The sequence below is a fragment of the Amblyomma mixtum genome, chromosome 7 (assembly GCF_055824585.1).
Source record: "Amblyomma mixtum isolate Tamu chromosome 7, ASM5582458v1, whole genome shotgun sequence".
Lineage (NCBI taxonomy): Eukaryota > Metazoa > Arthropoda > Arachnida > Ixodida > Ixodidae > Amblyomma > Amblyomma mixtum.
This window is the reverse complement of record NC_143018.1, coordinates 95820780-95844417: the sequence shown is the minus strand read 5'-3', so window position 1 is coordinate 95844417 and position 23638 is coordinate 95820780. Positions and strand designations below refer to the sequence as shown.

At 46.2% G+C, this 23638-nt stretch overlaps 1 protein-coding gene across 1 annotated transcript in view; it reads left to right on the top strand.

Annotated features, from left to right (window-relative positions):
- Positions 1–23638, top strand: part of LOC149336904 (putative protein kinase C delta type homolog) — a 439118-nt gene that overhangs the window by 54696 nt on the left and 360784 nt on the right. The window contains exon 2 of the mRNA XM_089553211.1: positions 18771–18912. The gene's annotated coding sequence lies outside the window, so the exon portion shown is untranslated. The remainder of the gene's footprint in view (positions 1–18770; positions 18913–23638) is intronic.

Genomic DNA, 23638 nt, shown 5'->3' with positions numbered 1-23638 from the left:
GGCCCGTCTTGGGACGTTGAAGTGGCACAGTTGTCATGTGGAAGCTTTTTCTTATTGTGCGGGTTATGGTTAAAGGCCGGTAAAAAAACTACTTTACGTAAATATTGCTTTGCTGCAAATGTCTCAGTAAGATGTTTCTCAAATCGATCTACAACTTTTTCATCGACAGTTTGTTCCTCAAGTGAATAATTAAAAAGTTAGTTAATTAAACTTAACTAATTAGTCAACCTTGAAGAACGAAAAAAATACTGCAGACTAGGTCACGCGACTCTAAACAACCCTCATTTGGTTTCAGACGGCTAGGACACCTCGTGTTTTTTAAAAGCTTGGTTACATTTAGCTGGGACACCTGGTATATATATGGCGACCTGGCTCTACATATGAAGTTGCGTGGTGTTGTTTGCAGTGTCTGCACTGTACTTTCACTTTACAGAACTGCGTCATGTGATTAGGCCGCGCGCAACGGTGACTGGCTCCACCCGGGCTCATAGCCCGTTTCTAATCTTCGTACGTTAAACTCCACGGCAGTGTTCAGATAGATGGCTGCAATCCTGGTAGAAAACGCAAATCCTGCCTGATGCACTGTAAAAGTTCGATCTTGTTCCTTTCTCCAGCAGGGTTTTTCTTGCAGCTGTTGTTGGCCCGTGCTCGTTTTTTCTTTCTGGTCTGCACTTTACACTTTACTAGTTTTTTCTTTCAAATGCTCAAAGCCACTCCAAGGATCCTGCAGTTTCTTTTTTTTTTCCAATAGATTCCTCGTGGGCATCAGTGCGTAAAACTCTCAGCAGATCTGCCTCTTTTATTTTGAGCTCAAGAACCAATAATAAAGTGATCACTTTTTTAAGGACGGCCACAGGCGTCGGTCCATAGCGTTGTATATAAATTGAAGTGACCAAAAAGGTGGCGGAAAATGTGGAATTGGACTTTCAACATGATATTCCTAAGTCCCTCCGTAGTTTTGGTGAAGGAATTTTCTGTAGCCGTGTAGCCGAAGCACTTCGTTCATATAGATTGCGACTACCCGCTCCTGCCTCCAAAATAAATATTTCAGAATCACTGCAACTTGTTCGTGTTTGTTCACAGCAACTGTACCTGTGCCTGAACGGTGGAGGCTGCCTTACCTGTGTGTCACGTCATGAGATGATTGATCTTTGGCTCATTAATCATGTTCGGCTTAATATGAGCAGCTGACAGCTATTCTGTCCAGTACCCCTGCCACTGCAGTTTGTTTACATTACATTGCATCACCTTCTGTTTGGAAAGGCTGACAAATTCAGTTCTAGTCTCACATACGGTCCGCAGGTGAGTCCGTCCTTCCTGTTGACAAAGCTACCGGTTGTTCATCCAAATCGCCAAAGCACATTGACAGCTCTGCAGATGCGGAGGGGTTTTCCATGTCATACTCATGCATTCTTTGCAATCCCGCGTTAGCTGCCTCACCTTTCATAGACAGCTCCGTTTCTGGATTGGCTTTTTTGAGGCCAGTAGCTATTCCAGTTAGCCGAGCATGGGTTAGTGTGAGGTTCTTTCACTTCGGATTTCTAGCCATTCGCTCTTCCGCTCTCGTCACATGCTGAATAATTTGCGTCCGTAAGACCTTCTTCCGTGTTTGCATTGGCTCCCTAATCCTCGAAAAGAGACTTCGAATCCGCTTACAGTACGACTCGCTGTAGTCTGGTGGGCCTTGAATATAGATTGGCAGTTTGCGAAGGCGACGTAGGTGACAAGAACACAAGGGTGGATTGACAAACAGTTAATAGGGCCCGATGTACTAGAAATGAAGCTCGTTAGGACTGATGCTTGGGCGAGTTGGTATGCCATGTTCAAGAAGAACAGCGCGAAAAGACAAGGACCACAGGAAGATACACAAAGACAAGCGCAGCGCTTGTCTTTGTGTATCTTCCTGTGGCCCTTGTCTTTTCGCGCTGTTCTTCTTGAACATGGCATACCAACTCGCCCAAGCATCAGTCCTAATGAGCTTGAATATAGCCAGTCTCTTTGTCTACGCCAAGCAGCTCAGCTTTTCCACCGCCACACTCTTCTCAGCTTTGAGGCAGGATCCTGCGGGGCTTGGAGGTATACCCTGGTGCCTGCCTTAATCTATAAGGACGAGTGAGGCTGACAGTGCTTACTTCGCAGGTTACGTTTAATACCAGGAAAGAACTCGCCCCCCGTAGGCCCATCGACGTCTTCATCTTCGTGTTCGCCTTCTCTCCAAAACACTGTACAACTTTGACAACTGCTAGTGCTCAATTCCAGAGATATGGTCGTGTAGGTAGGCATTGCTGTTTGCAGAGATGTGGAGAGGGCAAGGTTGATTGAGCTTGGGAAGTACGACGAGTGGCGACTGTAACAACTGATGCAGCGTCGGAGCTTAGGACAGCGAGTGCAAATACGCAAATACGTTGTCTCTGCGTGCGAGTAGGCTGAAAAGTGGCTTCGGCATAGCTTCAGCGACTGCGTGCAACCAGTGAGAACAGAGAGTTGAAAGAGAGCAGCCATTTTTCCGGCGCCTTCTCTAACCATCGCTGCTGCTCAGCGGAGCGAGCGAGTGGCTTCATCCATTGCAGTGTGCACGCGCTGTGGTGTGTGGGTCCATGCGAAAGTGCGGGCTCTATGCTGGTTCCGGCAAACGCTATCTTGAGCGCAGATTCAGTTAAGCCAGCATAGCAGACCAGGAAAAATGAGTAACTGTAGTTTGTGAAGACAGCCGCGCTAGAACCTCCCCTGCATGCTCACCGCCTGGCCCAGGAACGTGAGAGAAGGCAGCATGAAGCCTGATGCGGCGTCCGCGCCCAGGAACAAAGTAGTTGAAGCTGTCACCCATGTTTAGCCAGTTGTGCTTCCCGAATGCACACATCCACGAACGGCTGCCGCTGAAATTCGCCTTACATGGTTATAGCCATGCTGTCAGTTTAGTGAACCACCCGGAATTCGTGACATATACACGCGTCTATGCGGCGGTTTCTGCGTGGGTGCGCAGCGTAACTTACGCAGTCAATTAGGGCGTGCAACCAGAACGTCTCACAGTAGCCTTCCCTAAACACAACGTTCAGCAATAGACTGTGTCCCGAGAATAAAATGTGAGATAAGCAACATAATGCCTAACATAGCCTATATGAGAATGTCTAAGCTCTAAATACCACTTTGGTAACGTGTTCCACAGCTCAGTTTTGTTTTGCCGTGATCATCCTGAGCTTTTTTAACCTGAGAGCACCCTGCAACTTGACCTTTTATCTTACAATTGCAGTCCGAACGGAGTTGTTCGCTTGAGACTTTTTTTTTCTCCAAGCATTTCCACTGTAAAGTTAGAGACGGGCTAACGAGCATCAGAAACTTTCGCCTTGAAGAGGTTCCTTGTGTACTACGTTTGCAAGAACGTCGCGCAATAGCTGAAGAGCGACGACATATTAAGGCGAAAAATTACTTTTTTCGCTCGTTTCTTTTCACAAAGGCGTGATAAGATTGTGTTAAGCCTACTCCTCCATTAAACGGACTCCTTTGTTTGTGAGATTTATACCTACCGGGGCAGTTTTCGTAATGTTAATTAATCTCAGCCTCTCCTGTGGCCACGCAATTTTAGGCAATAGCTCCGGAAATGGAGCTTCATAGCAAGGGACAACGTGACAGTTCCCGTCTTGGATAAATATCTGGCTGTGCCAATTAGTTTAATCAGCCTTATAGAGCACCGAAACCATTCGCAAAGCTCATGTAGCCTGCAAATTAGTTAAATTTATTTTCACAGACGTATCTTATGTCAGGCAGGGCTTAGAGTTTTGCGAAAAACATCAACGTGAATAGGAGGAAAAAGCGCGGAAAATCTCACTAGTTCCGGTCCGTAGAACGTACTCTAGAACAAAATCTAAATCAGTTATCCTTTCCTAAACGCTGATGAGCCTACCTGCGAGAAACTGTTCCTCATTTTTTTTTTGTCCTTTCTATCCTCTTCCCGCAGTATCGAACAAGTACCCAAGAAATATTTAAATGTAGAATTGCACATCTTGCAGTGAACTGACAATGATCATAAAACTAGGATGACGAAGCTCAAGAAATGAACACGTGACACGCAATGGAAACACCTCAGTCAAGCGGCGTGAGCAAGATTAACATTCCCGAATCTTCGCAGTTTTTCCTAAATCTTTCACATTTTGCTGTTGCGTGAGAGTGCTTCAAACGATCAGAACATTATGAACGAAACAAAAACGAAGTGAGTCGAGGCTGCAAAACATTGCCGTGCTTTCTCCACGCGGGTTCAGAATGACTGAAAAAATTGCACTCAGTGATAGCGCATAATGAGCCACATTTCGTATTGCTAACTAAGCATGTACGGCAGCAGTTTCCTTTGCAACTCCGCCTCACAGGCTAGCGAAATAATAAAAGCACCAAGGAGGGGTTCCTGTCAACCGCAGGCTGATTGGTTCGCGCAATCTTGTCATTTGAGCATATTCCTGTTGTTATATTCAACCTCGGAAATACATTATTAACGGCTGTATATTTCTGTTTATGCGCATGTTCCAGGCGTATTCATACATGCCTAATATGTAGTAACTGACTTGTTGGTTACACATATTGGCGACTACAGTGCTGTCGGAACATGGACAAGAAAGATTGACTGACTGACAACATGGTTTATTGCATTGGACTGGCTTATATAGGCCCAGTCCTGTGAAAACACCGGATATAAACAACTCATGTTCCCATGGCACAATTATCTCGTTCGTCCGTAGCCTTCCCTCAAGTCATTGACGTGCTCATGGGCGCTTAGAAAGATCAGCTTGCTTCCCGGGATCTTAAGTTACGGGATTGATGCACCGAGCTTGGAGTCTCCGCTGTGTTTAGGTTTGTAGATGATTTCTGCGCAATTTTGAAAGACGGCAAAGGATGTTTGTAGACACGAGTGTCCCAAGTTGTGACCTTGTTCCCTGACTGCCTTCAGCCTCTGACAATAACTCATGAGTGCCCGGACAATGGACACAGATTCCTGGATTTAATTTGTGTTTATATTTCCGCTCTGAACACGTCTGCTGGGCCTGTGAACCAACGGGAAATGAGCCACTCCTCCCGTACGCCTCGGCACACTATAAACTAGTAAAAAGAACCATCGTAAAGCCTTGTTTCATAAGCTCCCTTGTAAAATCATGCAAGCACCTACAAGAAGACGCTTTTCTGAAGCAAGCGGATCGCCTTCGGCAAGCCTGGTACCCAGCGCACTTTCTCATTGCTGTTGCTGAGAGCATGCTTAAATGAAAAAAGAAATCCAGTAAAAATGACTGTCGAAGCAAGGCATCCGTGACACCTTACTTACATACTGTGTCCCATAACCTCAAAAAGATCGGCAACAGAGCGGGAGATTATGTTGTTTTTTCGGCCCCAAAGAAATTGCATCAGTTGTGTAGAAAGCTTACTTCTGACGTAACTAGAAAGCCCGACTGTGTGACGAAGTATCGTCCGCGTCTTGTAAGCTCTGAAAAAGATGTTGTTTATTCAATCGCGCTGTCATGTGGTAATATCCACATCGGCCAGACGAGGAGATGCTTGAATACAAGGCTACAGGAACATCGTAGAAATCTAAAAGATGTTAACTCGGGTGAGCTAAGCGCACACAGCAGCCAATGTAAAAACTGCACACCTGCCTTTGAAAGAACGGCCGTTCAACGCAAGTGCCACGACACCACCACAAGGGTCACAGTAGAAGCACAGGCAATATCAAGATTTTCTGATAAATGTGTCAGCAAGCCATCCCTACACCTGAGCAAAAAAGAACTGATCTTTCTAAGCGCCCATGAGCATGCCAATGGCTGGAGGGAAAGTTACGGACCAACGAGATAATTGTGCCACGGGAACGTCAGCTGTTGATTTCCTGTGATGTCGCGAGACTGGGCCTATATAAGCTAGTCCAAGGCAATAAACGATGTTGTCAGTCAGCGCCTGTGTTTGTGTAAATCTCTCTTGTCCGTGTTCCGACCGTGCCGTAGTCGTTAGTATTCATGCACGTAGTGACCAAGAAAAGTCCTAACTCCAAGCGCGAACTTCCCAGCTAGGTTTGAGTTGAATCTTTACACACCATTTTCATTTCACAGCTCTTTCTGACTTTCATAAAAGTCGATGTTCAAAAATCAGCCTCTGCCTTAGGGGTAACCCTTGTTCCCCAATGCTCCTACCAGCTCTTTCCCTTCCTCCCTTTCCTTTGCATCTCAGTCCCCTACACTCCTAACTACCGCCTGCTGTGTGAAAATTCTAAGTTTACTGCGGACGCATGTCCAACATTCTCAGGCAAAACTTTTGAAAATTGAATAATTGTAAGATACTGTTACGGAACTATTAAAGTCAGTGGTCCATTCTTCTGATACGTCGCAAAATAGTTCTTTTAATGTTTTTCCGTCGATCGCATCGAACATTTAAGGCTGCCACAGAAAACCAAAAAGGAACGCATTTGACGATAGCAAAAACGTTATTGGAAAAAAAGTGAAAGACTGTCGTCGGGTGATCTACGGATACCTTTATTATTGATTCTTATAGTTAAATAGTACATTGTATGAAAAAAATGCATTCATAAATGGTTTCGGGCTCAAAAATGTTTTTTGTCCAGAAGTGTTGGGCATGCTCCGAAGACTGAAGGAACACGTCTCACAACAGCCTTCAACAAATCAAGGTTGCAACTATGTACCAAAGTCACGACGGACACCCGAGCTTACCCGCAGAGATGGCAACCTTGGTGTTCGAACCAGGGCGTCGTCGTGGCGTCAGCAAGCCGAGGAGAAGATACTCGCCAACACAAGCAGTTGACCGCGAGCAGCGACACAGAAACGTCATTTCATCGTACCCAGCAACTCTCTGGACCTCTCTGAACAAAGCAAACGAATCAAGCAACCGCTGTACAAAACGTGAAGAAAAAGAAAGAATGCGAACGAATTGCCTCCAGCGCAATGCCACCCGCAGACAAACGCGTACAGTCGAACAAAGACCGCCTGGGGAAAGTGGATTCGCCCGGCGGGGAAAGCGAAATAAGGTCCAGCTATAGTGAAAGTGGCCAGCACCGAAACCATATCTGTCAGAACTAACATAACGACTGGGGCGGGCCTTGCTTTATGTGGTAGACAATAAGAGCAGTAGAAGTTATGATTGGGCCCAGAAAATGTCGTTGAAGAACTGCACGACTGCGCTGCCCGCCGCTTGGTCCAAAGCAGAACTTTTGGTTTCGGCAATGAGGTCTGTTCGCTTCTGCGTCTTTCCTTTCCTCCTTCTCATGCCTGCTTCCTCCGCTCTTCGCATCCGCGAAGGGAACAGTCCGCTGAATGTTTTAGTGGGTCAGCGGAGCCCTGTCAAGACGAGGGAAACATCGTTCACTGGCACAAATTACACAAAGAAGTCACCAGAACATAAGCGTATAGAATAATTCGAGCAAAAACAAAAACAAAACAAGAATGACCAAAAGGCGGCTCGAGATGAAGCAACTCCGGGACGCTGTTCTTGGGGAGAGTAGCGAGAAATTTTATACCCTTGCCTCGGGGCACTTGAGCGAGACACGTAGTTTCTTCGAGGTGTATTTCTGTTCATAATATTTTCTTCCGTTTACATTTTCTGCCACCCACTCGGCGCAGTGTTCCGAGAAACCCGGGACAATGCGAAACTTTTTGTGTGGCTCACAAAACCGGGAATTCAGCTCCTCTGAAGTTTGCAGCGCATGGATTACAATAAACAAATACAAGGCGCGCGTGGAAGGAGCTGTTATGGCGTTGCATCAAGCCCGCTGGACACGTCCTTCGGTATCTGCCCTAAGGTCATGTAATACTTCACCTTCCTCCAGCTCGCACTTATCATGCTTCAGAGAAGTGAGTGCAGCCCACATGAGTGAAGTGCTGGCTTTATTCACTGCCTTTCAGAGAAACTCTCAAGGTGTGCCTCCCCACTAGGTCCTTTTTTGTTTGTCTAGACCTCTTGTAACCTGTCAACTCGTGGCATTACACAGAGTGCATCTCCAGCCGCGCTCAAGATTCTTAGTAGCTTAGAGAGCTCTTGCGTTATGCCATCGACGCACCATTCAAGCTCTTTTTGCCCCCTTGAAGAGTTATATCACACGATATACCCACAGTGCAAAAGGAGTGAACTACAACAGGGTTTCACCGAGATAAATGTCCCAGGAACATAGTTTCATTTTTTTATTCCCTTCTTCAAACACTTATGCGAAGTCTTCATCGCCATTCTCATTCTCAGGCGGATAGAATGGGCGGTATGTGGGCCAAACGATGCAGCAGTTACCGTTGTTTAACAATCAGCTTTCTAGGTCTTTAAAACTACCCACTTGTTTTAATAAGCATAAAGCGAACAAGCATTTTTATTCCTTCACACAATGCCCGCACTATCGCAGATGATATCCTGCTGAATTCTCATCTAGTCTTCTCAATTTACTCAGTTGGCAAGCTGCACCTAAAAAGGGAGCTTTTGTATTCCTATTAAGTGGCCTCAAACCAAAGCCCATTCCTCTGGGAAGCTGAGGCACGCCACAAAGCTCGGTGCTCTCACCTTTTCTCATTAACCTTGCACTCAATACACAACCCCCAAGCCTTGCCGGGACTGCAGCACACTTTAAACGCGGACTTTATACCCCCCTTCCGATTAGAGAAGTTTATCTGGGTCCCGGCCCACTCAATCCGCGGAACGAGGCGGCTCACGCGCAAGCCCGAGGTTTCGTCGAGCGGGCAGTGAGGTCTCCCTCCGACCCGAATTTCATGAGGGGTGGGTTGATCTCATTTCGTGACATCGCCCATTACTTTAGGCTGGAGAAGAGCGCATAACCTCCTCCCCACAAATCTTTAACAAAAGCGCTGGAAGTTGCCTGGCGCCGACTGCAAACACGCTTCCACCTGAATCCGACAGTGCTTGCCCTCATCTACCCTGGCCAGTACGACCCAAACTGCTATAAATGTGGGGAAAGGGCCGGCCACATACGACTACATTCTGTGGAACTGCGCAAATGATCCGCCTCGTCCGAGTTGATATAGTTCCCTTCTCCGGAGAGGTGCGAGGCCATGCTGGTCTGCTTGGACCCGAAGGCTCAAGTACGGGCAATCGAGCGGACCAATGAGGTCACTGTCATCCATGGTCTAGCGGCCATCTAGTACGTGTCTCCTGCAACCTGCTCAATGTTTTACAATCCAATTCGTATTCCTATGGTGTGTTTCATTCGCGCACGGAGTCGAAACGTTCCTTCTACCTTTTTATACATTTGCTTCCCGTTCTGTAAGAAAAAAACCTGTCAAATTTATTTTCTTGTTAGTATTGTCGAACTGCGCTTTATGTGCTTACCGCAAAGTTTTTATTCGTCCTGAATAATACTGAACAGAATTGTTCAGAAGCCACACTAACGGTGTAAAGCTCCAGCTGTTCTGCAGGAAACAGCCTAAAACAATACTGTACTTAGATTCGTGCATATACTATTTTAATGAATTAAGCTATTGCACTTTATGTACTGTCGTCCACACGCCTGTCCAGAGCGCTCGAAAGGCCCGCCGCGGAGAACATTTTAGTCATTTAAGCGGGGCCTGCGGCTATAAGCCTGATGTTATCGCGCTTATTCGCATAGAACGTAATTAACTCATTATGTCTTCAAAAGCAGTACTGGGCCCACGTGGTAGCGGTCATCGTCATAAATGCAGAAAAGAGCTTGCGGCTTGAGCGCTCTAGACAAGTACGTGGATGACAGTGTAGATAAATAAAACATCAACCATCTTTCCGCACTTTTTTTTGCGGCCTTTTGTATTTTCGTTTCCCACTTCCATCGTTCCGACGCAGACGTGAAAGTGGGAGCAAGGCACACCAACGAGCTAGCGAGCGCGAACTTGGGTCCGCAAGGACCAGATGCTGGCGTTTATATCTGCGCCCGCTGTGTTCCATTTAAATAGAACTCAGAACTTTCCAAACAGGAGAAATAGGTCGCTGACAAATGTCTCCAAAATCATAGCATCAACAGCATGTCCCTCTGAATTTTCACAGACAGCTGTAAAAGAAGTGTGAGGAAAGGTAGAAGTTAGCCTGTGTCTATAGCGTCCGCATTCTAGTCACAAAGCTACCACGCTCATTGAAAACAGAACTTCTACAAACTAGGAAAGAACAAAAACTAAATACGGCCGTCACCGTAAACGGCTGAAATATGGGCGCCGACACTGATTTTCTGTAGCGGATCTCAGAGGCTGCGCTGCAGCGCCATTTGCTTTGCAACAGTGGCAGCCCGTACTTTGCGGACAGGTCGTCACCACTTTTAATAGACTGAGGGAAGATATTTAAATCAAATTTTCTCAGAGATAAATGCGTCTTTTTCTTGCAGGCAAACACTTAAATAGCCAGAAATTTTTCACTTCGAATAATATTTAGATAAACTCGCCTCATTAAGCCTCGTCTTGCGAAGACACTTCAGTAGTGGTAGTAGTAAAAACATACATTTCGGAAGAGAAAAGTTAGCGCATAGGGGGTGAGGGAGAGATAGATTTGGAGCTTCCGTGGTCGACCTCCGCCACCGCCTTGGCCCTCGTCACCAGCATAAGCTTTGTGGTCGGGTCGCAGTCAGTGAGGAAGGCCTCCCATTGCTCTAGACAAGAGCTAGTTGTAGTAAAGGACTTTTTTTTCACAGCCCCAGGTGACAAGACAGATCAATCCGCGTTGGAAGACGTTAATGACAAGACAGTGCGCCAACCGAGCTGAAGAAACAACTCTTCTTCAAATAAAGTATTCCAAGCTTTGACATCATCTGATAAGCAGATTAGTTGTCATACAATGTAATAGACCAGTTTCCCTGTTTTTTTTTTTTCGGCCCTGTATCACTGGGAGCTGCCACCGCTGTGACGTCAGGGGAGATAGACGGATATAAACCGCCGCCTTTTTGTATCAAAGGTGGGAAATAATCCTAGGAAAGTGAGAAAGGAAAAAAAACAAAAGATAATTCATTTCAGATGTGGCTTCATACTTCTTTGACGTCAGTGCACTTGCCTTTCTGCACGCAGATATGCAGCATTGCTCCAACTTTCTGTAGCGCCCGAATCAAACCATAGACAAAAAAACCAGCGTGTTCACATTCTCGTTACTTGAAAGGTGTTAGTTGTCCGTCCTTTCCAAGCCAGAGAAATCAGATCTTCCGCCCTGGAAAGCACGCGAAGGGGACAGCTAAAGCAGTGCCGCCTGAAGGCGGCTCACCATGTCGCTTCAATCTAGGAGTGGACAACATCTTATTTTGTCCATTCTATGCCCTTAGTGGACAAAAGCTTCTTTTCTCCATTGAAAGCAAACAGAGCAAGCAGACTCAGACAACACCGATAAGTGCTGAGTGCTGCATTTGTAGAAAAAAAAGCAAGAGAATAAATAGAAGGCTCTCAAGCTTCGAAGCTCAGCTTTATTACTTGTTACCAACTACTCCGAAAGTTGCCCACACTCGTTCGCCTCTCACCGCGTTTTTATTACATTAACTCCGTCGCTGAAGCCGAGTTTTACGAGATACTGTTGCTAAAAGCGTAATGCGGGGAGGCTGCGGAGAGTGGGGCCTTTCAACTGTCTACGCGCCGAAACAGAAGAATGGTATAGCTTCCTACGCAATATCCCAAATTGTTCAACAATACGATATTGCTGTGACGTATATTGTGGTCGCAGTGATCAATAATCAGAGGTGAACGGCCGCCGGCCTTCGGATCATCATTTTTAAAGCAATTGTGGGCAACTATTTGTCTGTTTATATGCCCGTCTCTAAATTAAACCTGATGTTTTATAAGGCTCTTTATTGTGAATTCTTCCCGTCAGTGATACTCCTGCAAATATCGATAGGAAAAAACTAATAACCAGCAATAAAACCCTGCGCTGGCTTTGCTCACGTCTTTCAAGGTGGCTCCTGTGAGTCTAATACCAAGAAATTCATGCAAGAGTACGAAAAATATCTATTTAAATATTCTTTTCCCAAGAGACACCTCGAGAACACCTCAGATCAATATTCATTTCTGGGCTGTCACTGTCGATGGTTAAGTAAGCCAGCCGCCGCGCGCTCTGAGAGACTGTTTCGACATAAGTCTCTCCAAGCCAATATACCGGCTTGGCATGACAGCCTTCACCTTCACATGCATGATCTAGCGAGTGCAGACACACGTGGCTTTAGGTTCTCTTTTGCTTCAAAATTTTATTGGTACAGGAGTAAAGCCACTTTCTTTTTCAAGACCTGCAATAGGAACTCCGTTCGTGAGCCCTTTCTGAGCTATATTTATTACCTTTATAATGATACCATTTCGCTGAGAAAGCCCTAACTGCACAGCCTACTTACGAGCTTATTCGGGCGCTCTTACGAGGTAGCAAACTGGTTTCGTCTGCCGGTTAACCTCCCCGCCTCTCCTCCTCTCCTTCTTACTACTAATACTTGATGAGCCGCAAGTTGATTTTCTTCCTTCATTTTCGGTTTTTCATGCGCTACTGGAAGCAGCAAGTCATCAGGACGTAAAGTTACTGCTGACAGATTAAGAATGCCGGATGCATGTAATAAACAGAGGTGAACTAATATAGTCACTTCAGTCGAGCGCATACAGTAATTTCATACCTGCCAAACCATGTTTATTAAAGCTTAAAAAATTATTGCACTGTCAAATGCAGAGCTGTTCGGCACTTACGATCATGTGCTGTAAGTTTTACTACATTTCTGTACAACGCAGGAGAACTGACGACAGAAGGACACTGTGCGTACGTTGAGCACAAATCGCAAGAAACGAAACCAGCAATAAAAGCGATAGCATTAAAAACGTTTAAAACAGGAGTAAGGAAACAAAAAGCCAGCAAGTACCTGTAGTTTATAAGAACCAGCAGTAAGTATATGCCAACTGGATCACTCGCATCCTTTGATATTTTCTCAGTTCACCCCAACTGGATATCGTACTGGTCGTGTCCACGATGAACCCTTCCCACTGGATCACCTGACGTCTTCTCGTTAGCAGCCCGAGCTCCCTGGTTTGTGTTTTTTTTTTTAGTCTCAGACTACCGTGCGCTCAATGTAAATGACACGCGTCCAAAACTCTGACGCAAGAACGGCAAAAATAGAGCGGCTAAGACGACAGCATCATAGGGAACATGTCTAAGCATCGGAGGTATGTTTCCTTTCGTGGAAGGTTGCGCTGACAGCAAGGTAAACACACCCATCACCACTGGCAGCCTGATTCGCATGGTGAAGGCCTCTAAAGAGTCGAGACAGGCATCACACAACACTTAGCTAAAATCGCCGCTAATTCCCATTACAGGTTATTTACCCGTCATCTTTAGCATGTCTAGTTTTCTTCCGAACATCTTACCTATTTCGTTATCAGTGATGGCCCATACCTCACGTCTTTCTCCACCGACGGACTCGTTGCTTGCTGCGGATGGGCCTTTCATCAGCTGTCAAGCTATGCCAACCGAATTCGAGTCCCACTTGGAGCTTCGGCACAAACATATGTAGTCACCATCGAATAAATGAAAGGAAACTGGGGGCAAAGAGAGCTGAAATAAATACGTTGCAGTTAACTGGTTCCTGTCACTTTTTTTTCCTTTTCCATGTTTCTGTCGCCCTACAGTGACCGATGTACAGAGGTGGAGGACATTGGCAAATAATTTTGGTTATGAGTTAGAAGCTCAGGCTGAAATCGCTCAACAACGCAGATTGATGAGCAAGTTGGGGAAAAGTGACAAGGCTAAAACAGCACAACTGCACAAGGACGTGGGAAGAATAGACAAGACACAGCGCTTTTTCTCACCTCTTCTTCCTTCGTCCTTGTGCAGGTACGCTATTTTAGCCTTATGAAATCACTCGCTTTCCTCTGTACATCCAGTTCAGGCACTCCGAAGCGTTGATTTATATAACGGCTGAGCTATGTTCAGCTCCTAGAAAAATATCTTCTTCACTGTCAGCCCACTTGCTCTGGTGAAAAGAAAGAAGGCTGAAGCGTTTTTTCGCTTTTAAGGATTCGTTATTATATATTTTAAATGTTTACCCTGACAACACGCACTCATCCCCGTCATTATTAGCCTCGCTGAGTCCGCTGCCCAAAAATTCCTCTCTTACTGACCTCCGACTACCCCTGTGCTGCGCCATCTGTGCCCGCATATCTCCCAAACTTCCAACGGCGTCACGAGCTCATGTCTCTCGTGACGCCGTCTATCAGAACTCGGCGGTGATGTCAATCTACAGCTGTGCGTGTTGACGGCACGCATACCTTGTAACTAGGTTCCCTTTTGTTCAGTAAGCTTTCAGGCCTGTGTCGAGTCGTGGGCGCGTACGCTTCTGCATCGTCCTGCATATCAATACGCTTGCCCTCGGAACTACTTAAGCCGAGCAATAGAGCCAGATGGCAAGAGAGCTAAGAAGCGTTTTGCAGACACGGATCGCTTTGCGAGTTACACGCCAGAGCAGACCGTTCGAATGTGTCGACAACGCCAGATTTATGTGGTCGCTCGCGAGGCTGACAAGACCGCCAAGGAAGGCGAGTGCTAAGGCTAAGGCCGCAGAAAAGAGTGATCGCTTCGGCGTGACAAGCATCAAAAGCTCCAGATGCTCAGCGAGCTCCATGATTCGAAGGAGAATAGCGGCTCAAGACAGCGGAGCAACAGGGAGCAGAAAGACGCCAGAGAAAAGAAACAGGCGGGCAAAGGAGGCGGCAGGTCAATGAAGTACGCCGGTAATAAAGCCCCTTTCATGTTTGCATCTATTCACGATTGCGGGAGAGGCAGCATTTTCTTAACTGTGAAAATTTCGCAGTGTGTACCAGTTATTATTTTTGTTTTAGCTACTTGCAATCTCACCACCTGCTAGCTTGATTGAGCATGCCGTCAGCGAGAACGTACATCTCCTAGACTGAAATGATCGCACCAAAATGTGCGAACGCCACAATTAGCCCCCCCCCCCCCCCCCCTATTAAATCACTTGGGATGTCGCACGGCTAACTGGATCAAGAATTGTGTGAGGCATTTATAGAAAGGCCCATTCTACCCCGTGACCTTCGTGGAGTGGACGGGATAGAAATGGCGCAACCCCACCTCCCGTTGCTCCTGCCTCTTCTGGCCAGAGCTGGCGACGGAGCGTTGAGCGGTCAGTAGCTGGTCCTGCCACGGACCACCACCCTTACCGCGCTGCCTTCGTTCAAAAAAAGCGCGTGGAGCTAGGTTGGAGCGTGCGCCAAATATTTATCCCAGCGAAGCAAGAGCCATAAACATTGGAGCGAGATGTGGAAACCGGTGTTCCAATAAACATTCGCTGGCGACTGAACCAGAAATACCCATTGTGAGCGCCGCATGCTCCGCGCAGCTGTACAAACTTCGAGAAGGTACGCTCAGGTCGCGATGACAGGATGGCCGGAAAGTGTACCTCGCATACCATCACGGCCAAGGATTCTTTCTTTCACTAGCCTGTGAAGGTCAAGGGCCCGTGTACTGCCTTTCATGGCGACCTCGAACTGGAGTGTGAGGTAGCCTAAAAGCTAGCTGTATAAGTTGCAGCTTTCATACGCACACAGTCCTATCGAAGTACGTGGCACTGACGGAGCCAGGCCTGGCTGATCATCAGCATGCGCTTTTAAGCCATAGCGTATACAGCTCGTTCGGTCTCAAAGCCGTCGCCATGACCTAGTGTTGACAAAAGGCCTCAGAAACTTGACGGAAATATTCCCAGAAGTTTCAAATGTAAAAATAGTCGTCGGCACTGGGGTACTTACACAGGCCCTCTGCGTTCCAGGCGGGAACGCAACGCATATGCCACAAAGGGATGCTCTCTAAACGTGGTGTTCATTACAATGAAGCAATATGGACTATAGGTACAAACAGTGAAGAAAACAATCGCAAATAAACACAATGCATAATACGACACACCTAATCAACTAAGCAAGAGAAAAGACGCGGCACAGAGCATGTCATTATTACATCATAATACGACACACCTAAGCAACGACGCACTAGAAGCAAGGTAATGAACACAACACTAGGAGTGGTTGCCATTCCGGTTCAAATTCAGTCTAGGCATGCAATTCCTTTAGTGGAACAATTTTTCTGCTGAAGTGGTCTCTTGTACAGAACAATAGGTTCACAATGTCGGTCCATCATGCGTGTAACAAATGGCAGTGCTGTGAGATACCGCACCGAACGCGGTGTAAACGTGGTCCTCTTTTTTCCAATGTCCATTGCAAAATATCCCAAAAGCGCACTTCTTCTTTGCAAACGATGAAAGAATGCTGAATAGTTTCTGAACTATCACAAAGGCAGCGATTAAACGTGGACACAAAAATGCCCTTTTTTTTCTAACCACTAAAAAGTCGTTGGTTCAAGACCGTTGAAAGGGCTTGAAGTGAAGGTGGTTGTGAGAGAAAGAGAAAAAAAAAGAAGGAAAAGGTGCTGTTGCTTCTACTCTTACGGCGAAGCTTAAGAGTCATCCAATTTTTTACCCCACGGTCACAAACAGTTGATCCTAACCAGAACTAATCTGAGTCTGGCAGGGAGTGCTGTGCCTGATATTTGTGATAGTTTGCGGCAGCTTCACGCGCTGAGACGTTGCCACTTTCATTACGACGAAATCTCTACAAAGCATTCCTGATCGGTAAACCATTTATGGACGCAATTGTTTCACATAACCTTTTTGCGAGAATGTTGGCCATGAATGCCAGACTCGCGGCTCCTGGAGACGCGGAACGAGAGATTGCTACCATCTCTTTTTTTGTTCGTGGTTACAAGCTCACCTACGGTTCGAAATAATCTCACGGGCTTACGGAGGCAGGCACAGGCGAGAACGTCAGCTTATTTGAAAGCTTCGCTGGAGAAGTAAACAAATGATGTCTGGAATAGAAAAATACTTCTCTTAGCAGTCATCATCTATTTCTTTTCAGCCTTTCGTATCCCTGATTACAATTTCTATGGCCGTCGTGCCCTTGCTTTTGATTATCCATGGACCTTTACCAACTCGTTCAGTTTTACAAGGGCTTTGGCATTAATACTGAGGGGCTTGGCGCAAAGCCAATACATGGCCGAACCGTTTCAAATACGCCAAAATCCTCACTAACAATGCGTCTGGGCCAACCCATCACAATGTCACTCCAGCCATAGGGCACTCCATCGAGTCTGCAAAAATATTTTCTTTCTTCCGCCTCGCTCATTCTATTGGCATACCACGTCATACTATACGAAAGAGTCTTGTACAGTGCGCCAGCCACTGCAAACTATGGAAATCTTGCTGGGACAAAGAAAATAGCAATTAAATGGCATCCAAAAGCAACGGCACAAAAGATAACACAAAGAGGGTTCCTGGGATCAGTGGTCGGAAGAACTCAATTCATCTAATATGAGATGAGAGGCCTAAAAAAACAACCAGTCTATGCCTGGCACTTTGCCGCTCCTTCAAACGTACGGTCTCTGTCCTTACAGTAACCTGAATTATGCTGAAAAAAATTTTTAGAAGGCTGCCCACAGCAACTTTAGGCTAGAAGCCTCACTTCAATGAAGATGTTTTGGGTGCCCGCGTATCCCCTTCGCCAGCGTTGCACCGCTTATTAACAGAATACCAAACTCAAATTAGTGGATTGCAGCCAGTATCTTGAAAAATTTTTATAGATGGGACTTATTTGAAGCTAGCAAACTAGCTCAGTGCGCTAACCTTTTACAGGCGGCATTCTCTTTTTATTTATTGATCAGCTGTCTGCGTAAGGCAGCCTGAAATTACCGCACCACCAGTAATTCACAGCGAAGGAAACTACACGCATATCCTCTACGCTAAGAAGGCATAAATTTCATTAACCTCAGCATGCGGTGAGCTTTGTGTGGAAGACTATACTGCATCCTTTCATGACAAAAAAGTGGCCGTGCCTCAACTCAGCTCAGACAGGACATACAGAGTGAGAGCTCTGTCAGCAAGCACTGCGATTATATTAGCGTGAGCAGGTCACGTGATGCAACAGTTGCAACAAGTGCAAGAGCGAGAGTACAGGCGCTAAGCGCGCAGCTGTGGCGTCGGCTAGTCACATGGCATGACGTCATTGCCACATGCGAAGCGCCTCCCGTTAGAGGTCAAATCTAAAAGCCAGTTGGCCTTCAGGCTCAGCATGGGAGTAGAGCTTTTCGCTCTTAAATGGTGCAAGGAGTGTGAAATTTTATGGCTGGTTCAGAAAGTAATTGTTGAAATTATACCACTCATTCTGAGAACATTGAAAGCTGATTTCAAATATTGCGCTTGCTCGAAACGTGTCTTATCTTAAAAGGCAGCCTTCATCGTGATCTGCAGGCTTTCGCGTTACAAAGCACCGCGCAATTTTGTTTCCACAACCTTTCTTTTAGCTTATCCCAAACATCCTCACAAGCTATTTTCTCGAAAGCGTAAGCTTCGAACTTACAGCTACAGGGAACAATAGCAAGAGGGAGTAACTATGTTCTTGCTACTGAATACGGCACTTATGATTCTGTAGAAAAAAAAAACAGGCGACTCTCATGAGCTCATGCAAGGACACTGCAACAATTTAGCGTGAAGTTCACCTCGAGAAAGAGTGGCATGTTCAATCTACATTGCACAGTACGCATAACTCTCTATGGTGTGGCCAACACAGGAGTACCTGAGTACCAGAAATGGTAGAGCGATTTTTGGTTTGATCATCTAGGGTTAGTCATAGTCTTAGAATGATATATGTTTTATGCGACGCGTTGGATCTGTGTGAAATACAAAAACAAAATGAATAAAGCGCATTCATTTTCAGCAGAGGAACAGTGGGATAGCCGCGCGCTAAGCGACTACTCTTTTCTTTGTGCAGAATACACCAGGACAGCTTTTAATTCCACCATCTGCCACGGGCGCCGCGCTGCAGCCTGCTTGAACGAGCTTCTGTAAAGGCCAAGCAGTCCTGTGAAATTCGTTCCCACTTCGGGCACCAGCGGTTTCCCCAAACGTTTCTGGTAAGCTGCTTGGTATTTGATCTGGTTGATTTTCACACCTTGGCTTGCGGAACTTGTAGGTCTCAGTGTGTATCTTCCTACTTCTTGGACCCGCCGCGAAGGCTCAGTTGCGTTGCCGCTCAGCTGCTGATCCTAAGGTCGTGTGTTCTATCCCGGTCGCGGCGACCGTATATTGGTGGAGGCGAAATACGAAGACGCCACATGCTGTGCGATGTCAGCACACGTTAAAGTGACCCACAGAGTCTCAATTAATTACCAGCCCTTCACTACGGTATCCCTCCTAGCCTGGGTCGCTTCGGGTTGTTAAAACTCTGCAATCCACAACTCACAAATCCTGATGCTAGGTACTTTCGTTTACTCAAGGTTGGGTCAAAGACCCTGAATAATCCGAGCACCAGGCCAGGGGAAGCTTGTTCTCATTATATCACAGGTGTGTACGCGGCGGCACTAGCGGATCGAGCCCCACACCGCCCGCCATGCGAGGCGGATGCTCAACAACTAGGCCACCATCGCTGCGATAGATTAACAAATCCTACATTTTGAACTCCCTTCGCTACCTGCCACTGCCGAAGAGCCGCTATGCCCTGCGGCGCTGTCTTCTTAGGTTTTCTATTCTTGCTTTACAGTACCTTCTTATAAACTAATTTCTTTGTGTCTGCACCAAACCACGGCCAGTTCCTTCGGTTAATATGTGCCATTCCTTCAGAGGCAGCAACATAACAACATCTTTTTTTTTTCACAGCGCTGTTTTAGTTTCTTCCCGAGGTCGTACGCAGTCGCTATCGTCGCGCTCGTACCGTCCGTATTATCCTCGCCCTTGGTCACGGTCCGTTGACGCAGACTGTGCCTCGCAATTGGTGTTAGCGTCGTCCCCACCCTCGGTCCGCAGTAATGACGACTACTGCGGTAAAACCTCGAACGGCATCGTGTAACTTCACCTGCGTGGCTAGGAAGAGACATGCATGAACCAACAGCATTTCTCATACAATTGGCAACGATTTTAACCCTCCCATAGCACATCTCCACTGTCGTGCCGTCATATATGGCATCTCAATGTGTTAATTTTTCAGCGAACCAGCTGCAGCCGATAACTAAGCTTAACATTCAGGTAAGCGCTGTTAATTATTTTTACTGGTGGTGATGGTCGTCATAGTTTTCACAGGCATGCAAAATAAAGAGGTTAAGGGTCAATACAGCTTTATCTGAGAACATCCTCGTGAAAAGAACGGATACAAGCTCTAGGCCCCTTGGTAATAGTGTTAAGAATTCGAAGAGCGGGATTTTTCAAACTTCAAAATAAGGCCGGCAAAAAAGAAAGGTTATCACGATGTCGAACGCACTTGAACGTTCTTCGCTGGATGGTCTGTTAGTCACTTATGAGAAAGAAGAGTGTTTATTCTTTGCTTTTGTTGCCTGTATCTCTCACAAGAAAAACGTTTCGCTCTTATTTTGTCGGCTCCTCTCAACGGATTCCACAGCCGTGATTATCCAGCCGCCAATATTAGATGTTCTCTTAATGAACCCCCACGTGCCTACCCTCACTTGCGCCTCAGCTGGATAACTTTTAGATAATTCGTGCCGCGCTATAAAAAGGCTTCCCGAATCAAATTATGTCATTCTTATCACCTTTTTCGGTGTTCCTGAATATGATGTAGCAATTGGGATAACGAAATTTTCTGTTTATTTTTTTTCATCGTCGTCCTGTCAGCATTAAACGTATTCACGCTACAAATCAAAAGCTGAATCGGAGAATGCGACAATCTCGTTACCCTATGAAGGCCTATCGCAGGGAATTAGCAGCGCGTTCCACGAAGCTCGACGGTGAGATTCCGTGCCGATGTTTAATGATTTTAGCGATGGCACGCTTCATTACTTCCATTTTGGAGGGAATGGCGAAAACCACAGGCCAGGAGAGGCCCCCAGTCTCATAAAAGTGGCTCTCTCAACTCTTGACAACCAATAGGAACGACAAACCGAAAACAACATAACCACCTTGGAGAGAAATTTCCATTTACAGCACCAGAAAACGATCCGTTGTTTTTGCTGTACGATAGCTTCTCGTTCTGATTCGCAACAGCATTACGTGCTTTACGGACGTGGTTTGAAGTTCTCGGCGGTATGCGTGTGTGCTATGCACGGTTATGCTTTTTATTTCGCAAAATCGCATATAAAAATGACAAATAGGTTCAAATACTTTACTGCTCCAGCCGCCCTGCACAAACGCAAGAAAAAAGTGGATTTGTCCAGATTCGAACAAGTTCATGGATAAGGTTCGCGGGCTTCTATAAAAAATTTGGTTCTCTTGAAAAAAAAAAAAGAAAGCTCACAGAACGGTCTCACAATTCAGCGACAGCTGTTAGGGTATCTTTCTTTTTCGATACGTATATTCGGGTATAAAATCTGAGAGCATTTCATGTCGAACACTCTTTTTAGTCTCCCCACTCATACTAGTTCTTCGACTAGCGCTGCTCTCCAATTCGCCGCTGTAGGCGCAAGGCGCCACTACCATTGAGCCTTTTGTCTGGTGGCACGTACCACATCAAACGCAACAGACGGACCCTGCTATATTCCACCCTCTAGCCGTACCATCCGGGTACGCAATCCTGGGCTCTCGTCGTACCCTCCTATTTCCACGGTAACCACCCATCCTCCCAATGGTTGTCAGGTGTCGCTGTAAAAAGCAACTCATGACATCGTCGACATTTTTATGCTTTTTTTTCGTTGGAAGTTTCACGCGTTAGGCTCCACACAGCTTTTAAGGCGAAAGCCTTGAATGCCTCATCGTTGTCTACAGAGGGTTGTCGACAGAGGTTCCACGCTTTCCAGTCAGTCTAGAAAAAAAAAACCTTTTTGCACGATGGGATTCGAACCACCATCCCTCCGTTCCGCAGCCGAGCGAGCTGATGGCTACGCTACTTCCTGCCAACGCATATGTATAGTTCTCCTTGTCTAGGACGCTGGAGAGTGTTTGCAGAAAGACGTCGAATCAGACGGATGTCACCCAAACGCCCTCCAGTGTATCTAGCATATTTAATATTCACGAACAATTGTGTACTTAACCTCTTAACCACACATCAGTGACACAAGCAGCAACATCGCCCTTAAGGCTTCCGCCTCACCGCACTTTAGGTCAACAAAGTGCCCCCCTGAATTTTTTTTTTTTCTTGGCTAATGTCAGCTTTAGTTTTGTGCCGCAGAGGTGCCTAAGTTGTTGTCGAATCTGCCTTGTGCACGGCATGGGCGGGTTTAGATCTCTGGCGCAGTTGTATACCCACTGTTTTTTCCAATTTCAGCGAGCATTCCACTCGCCTGATACTCACCTTTTCTAGGGTAGAATTCTTAGAAAAATAATCTTTCAGTGACCTAGCACTTGCGTTCCCCCGCCACGGTGGCTCAGTGGTTACGACGCTCGGCAGCCGAATTTCAATGGAGGCGAAATTCTAGAGGACCGCGTACTGTGCGATGTCAGTGCATGCCAAGGAGCCTCAGGTGGTCGAAATTTCCGGTGCCCTCCACTCCGGCCTCCCTCATAGCCTGAGTCGCTTTGGGACGTTAAACCCCAATAAGCCAATAAACCCAATGAAACGCCATTCCTCGCATTTAGCAGTTGTGTGTTTGCCTGAAGCTTGCTTTGGGGCAGGCGGCCGACCTGCCCACCGGGTTGTTTATGGTTTATGGGAGTTCATGTCCCAAGGCTAGTTAGGCTATGACAGACGGCGTAGTGGAAGGATCCGGATAATTGCGACCACCTGGTGTGCAAAACAATGACCCCACAGAGCTATCGCACCTAATTCATATTTGATGAAAGTACGCAAATCGGTCGCCTTTTTTTCTATTTTTCCAATACTCTAAAAAACGCTACCATTGTCCACAGTTTTGGAACGCCTCGAAGATATAAAAACAAATATGTCAATGCTTCCCGACAATATCAAAGTAAACTTGTCGTGCTTGTGCTATTCCTCCGCCGCGGACCGTCTGTGACCAGACATTTCCCTGGTCATCTTTACCTGCATAGAACAACCCGCCTGAAAGCCTTGCATTGACGGCGACGACTCCTGAGTCAAGGGCTTATCTCTATCTCAGTTGTATGCAGTCACTGCGATGAATGACGTGTATGTTTTAATCACTATTCTGGGAACCAGCAGATCTTATCGCTTCTGTTTAAAGTGAGTTTACAGATGCGCGATGTGCGTACTTCCATGCAACCGGCAACATATGTTTAAAGGTGTCCCCCTAACGTTATTGCTAGTTTATTGAGGCTTGGAGAAAATATTTGGGATGCACATATTTGCATGACTCTTGTGTAGTGCGCTAAGTTTTGCGAGGAAAAAAAAACACATCAACACAGAGTGACCACCCACAGGTTATCACCATGTGCAGGCGATTTATACGGTTCCAAAAATGCATGCGAACACCTAAACTAAAGCACCTACAGGCACGCCAAAGTCTGTCATAGCTTGTAAGTATGTAATTATCGGCAAAACAGCACGTTTTACTAAGAAGCGCATGTGCAGCCTTTTGTTACAAAGGTGGAATGGGAAGTTTTTGTTTTCGTTTTTTCTGCAGCATCTTGATAACTCTATCGTTTGAAGTGTGAAAACTTTCAATGGATTTTCCCTCCGAGATTCCTTCATTAAAGATACCGAAACAAATGCACTTCTCCCTGCGATGCTCTCTGTCGAAACGCATTTGTAACCCAGCACATGGGAGCGCGGTCGAAAAACAG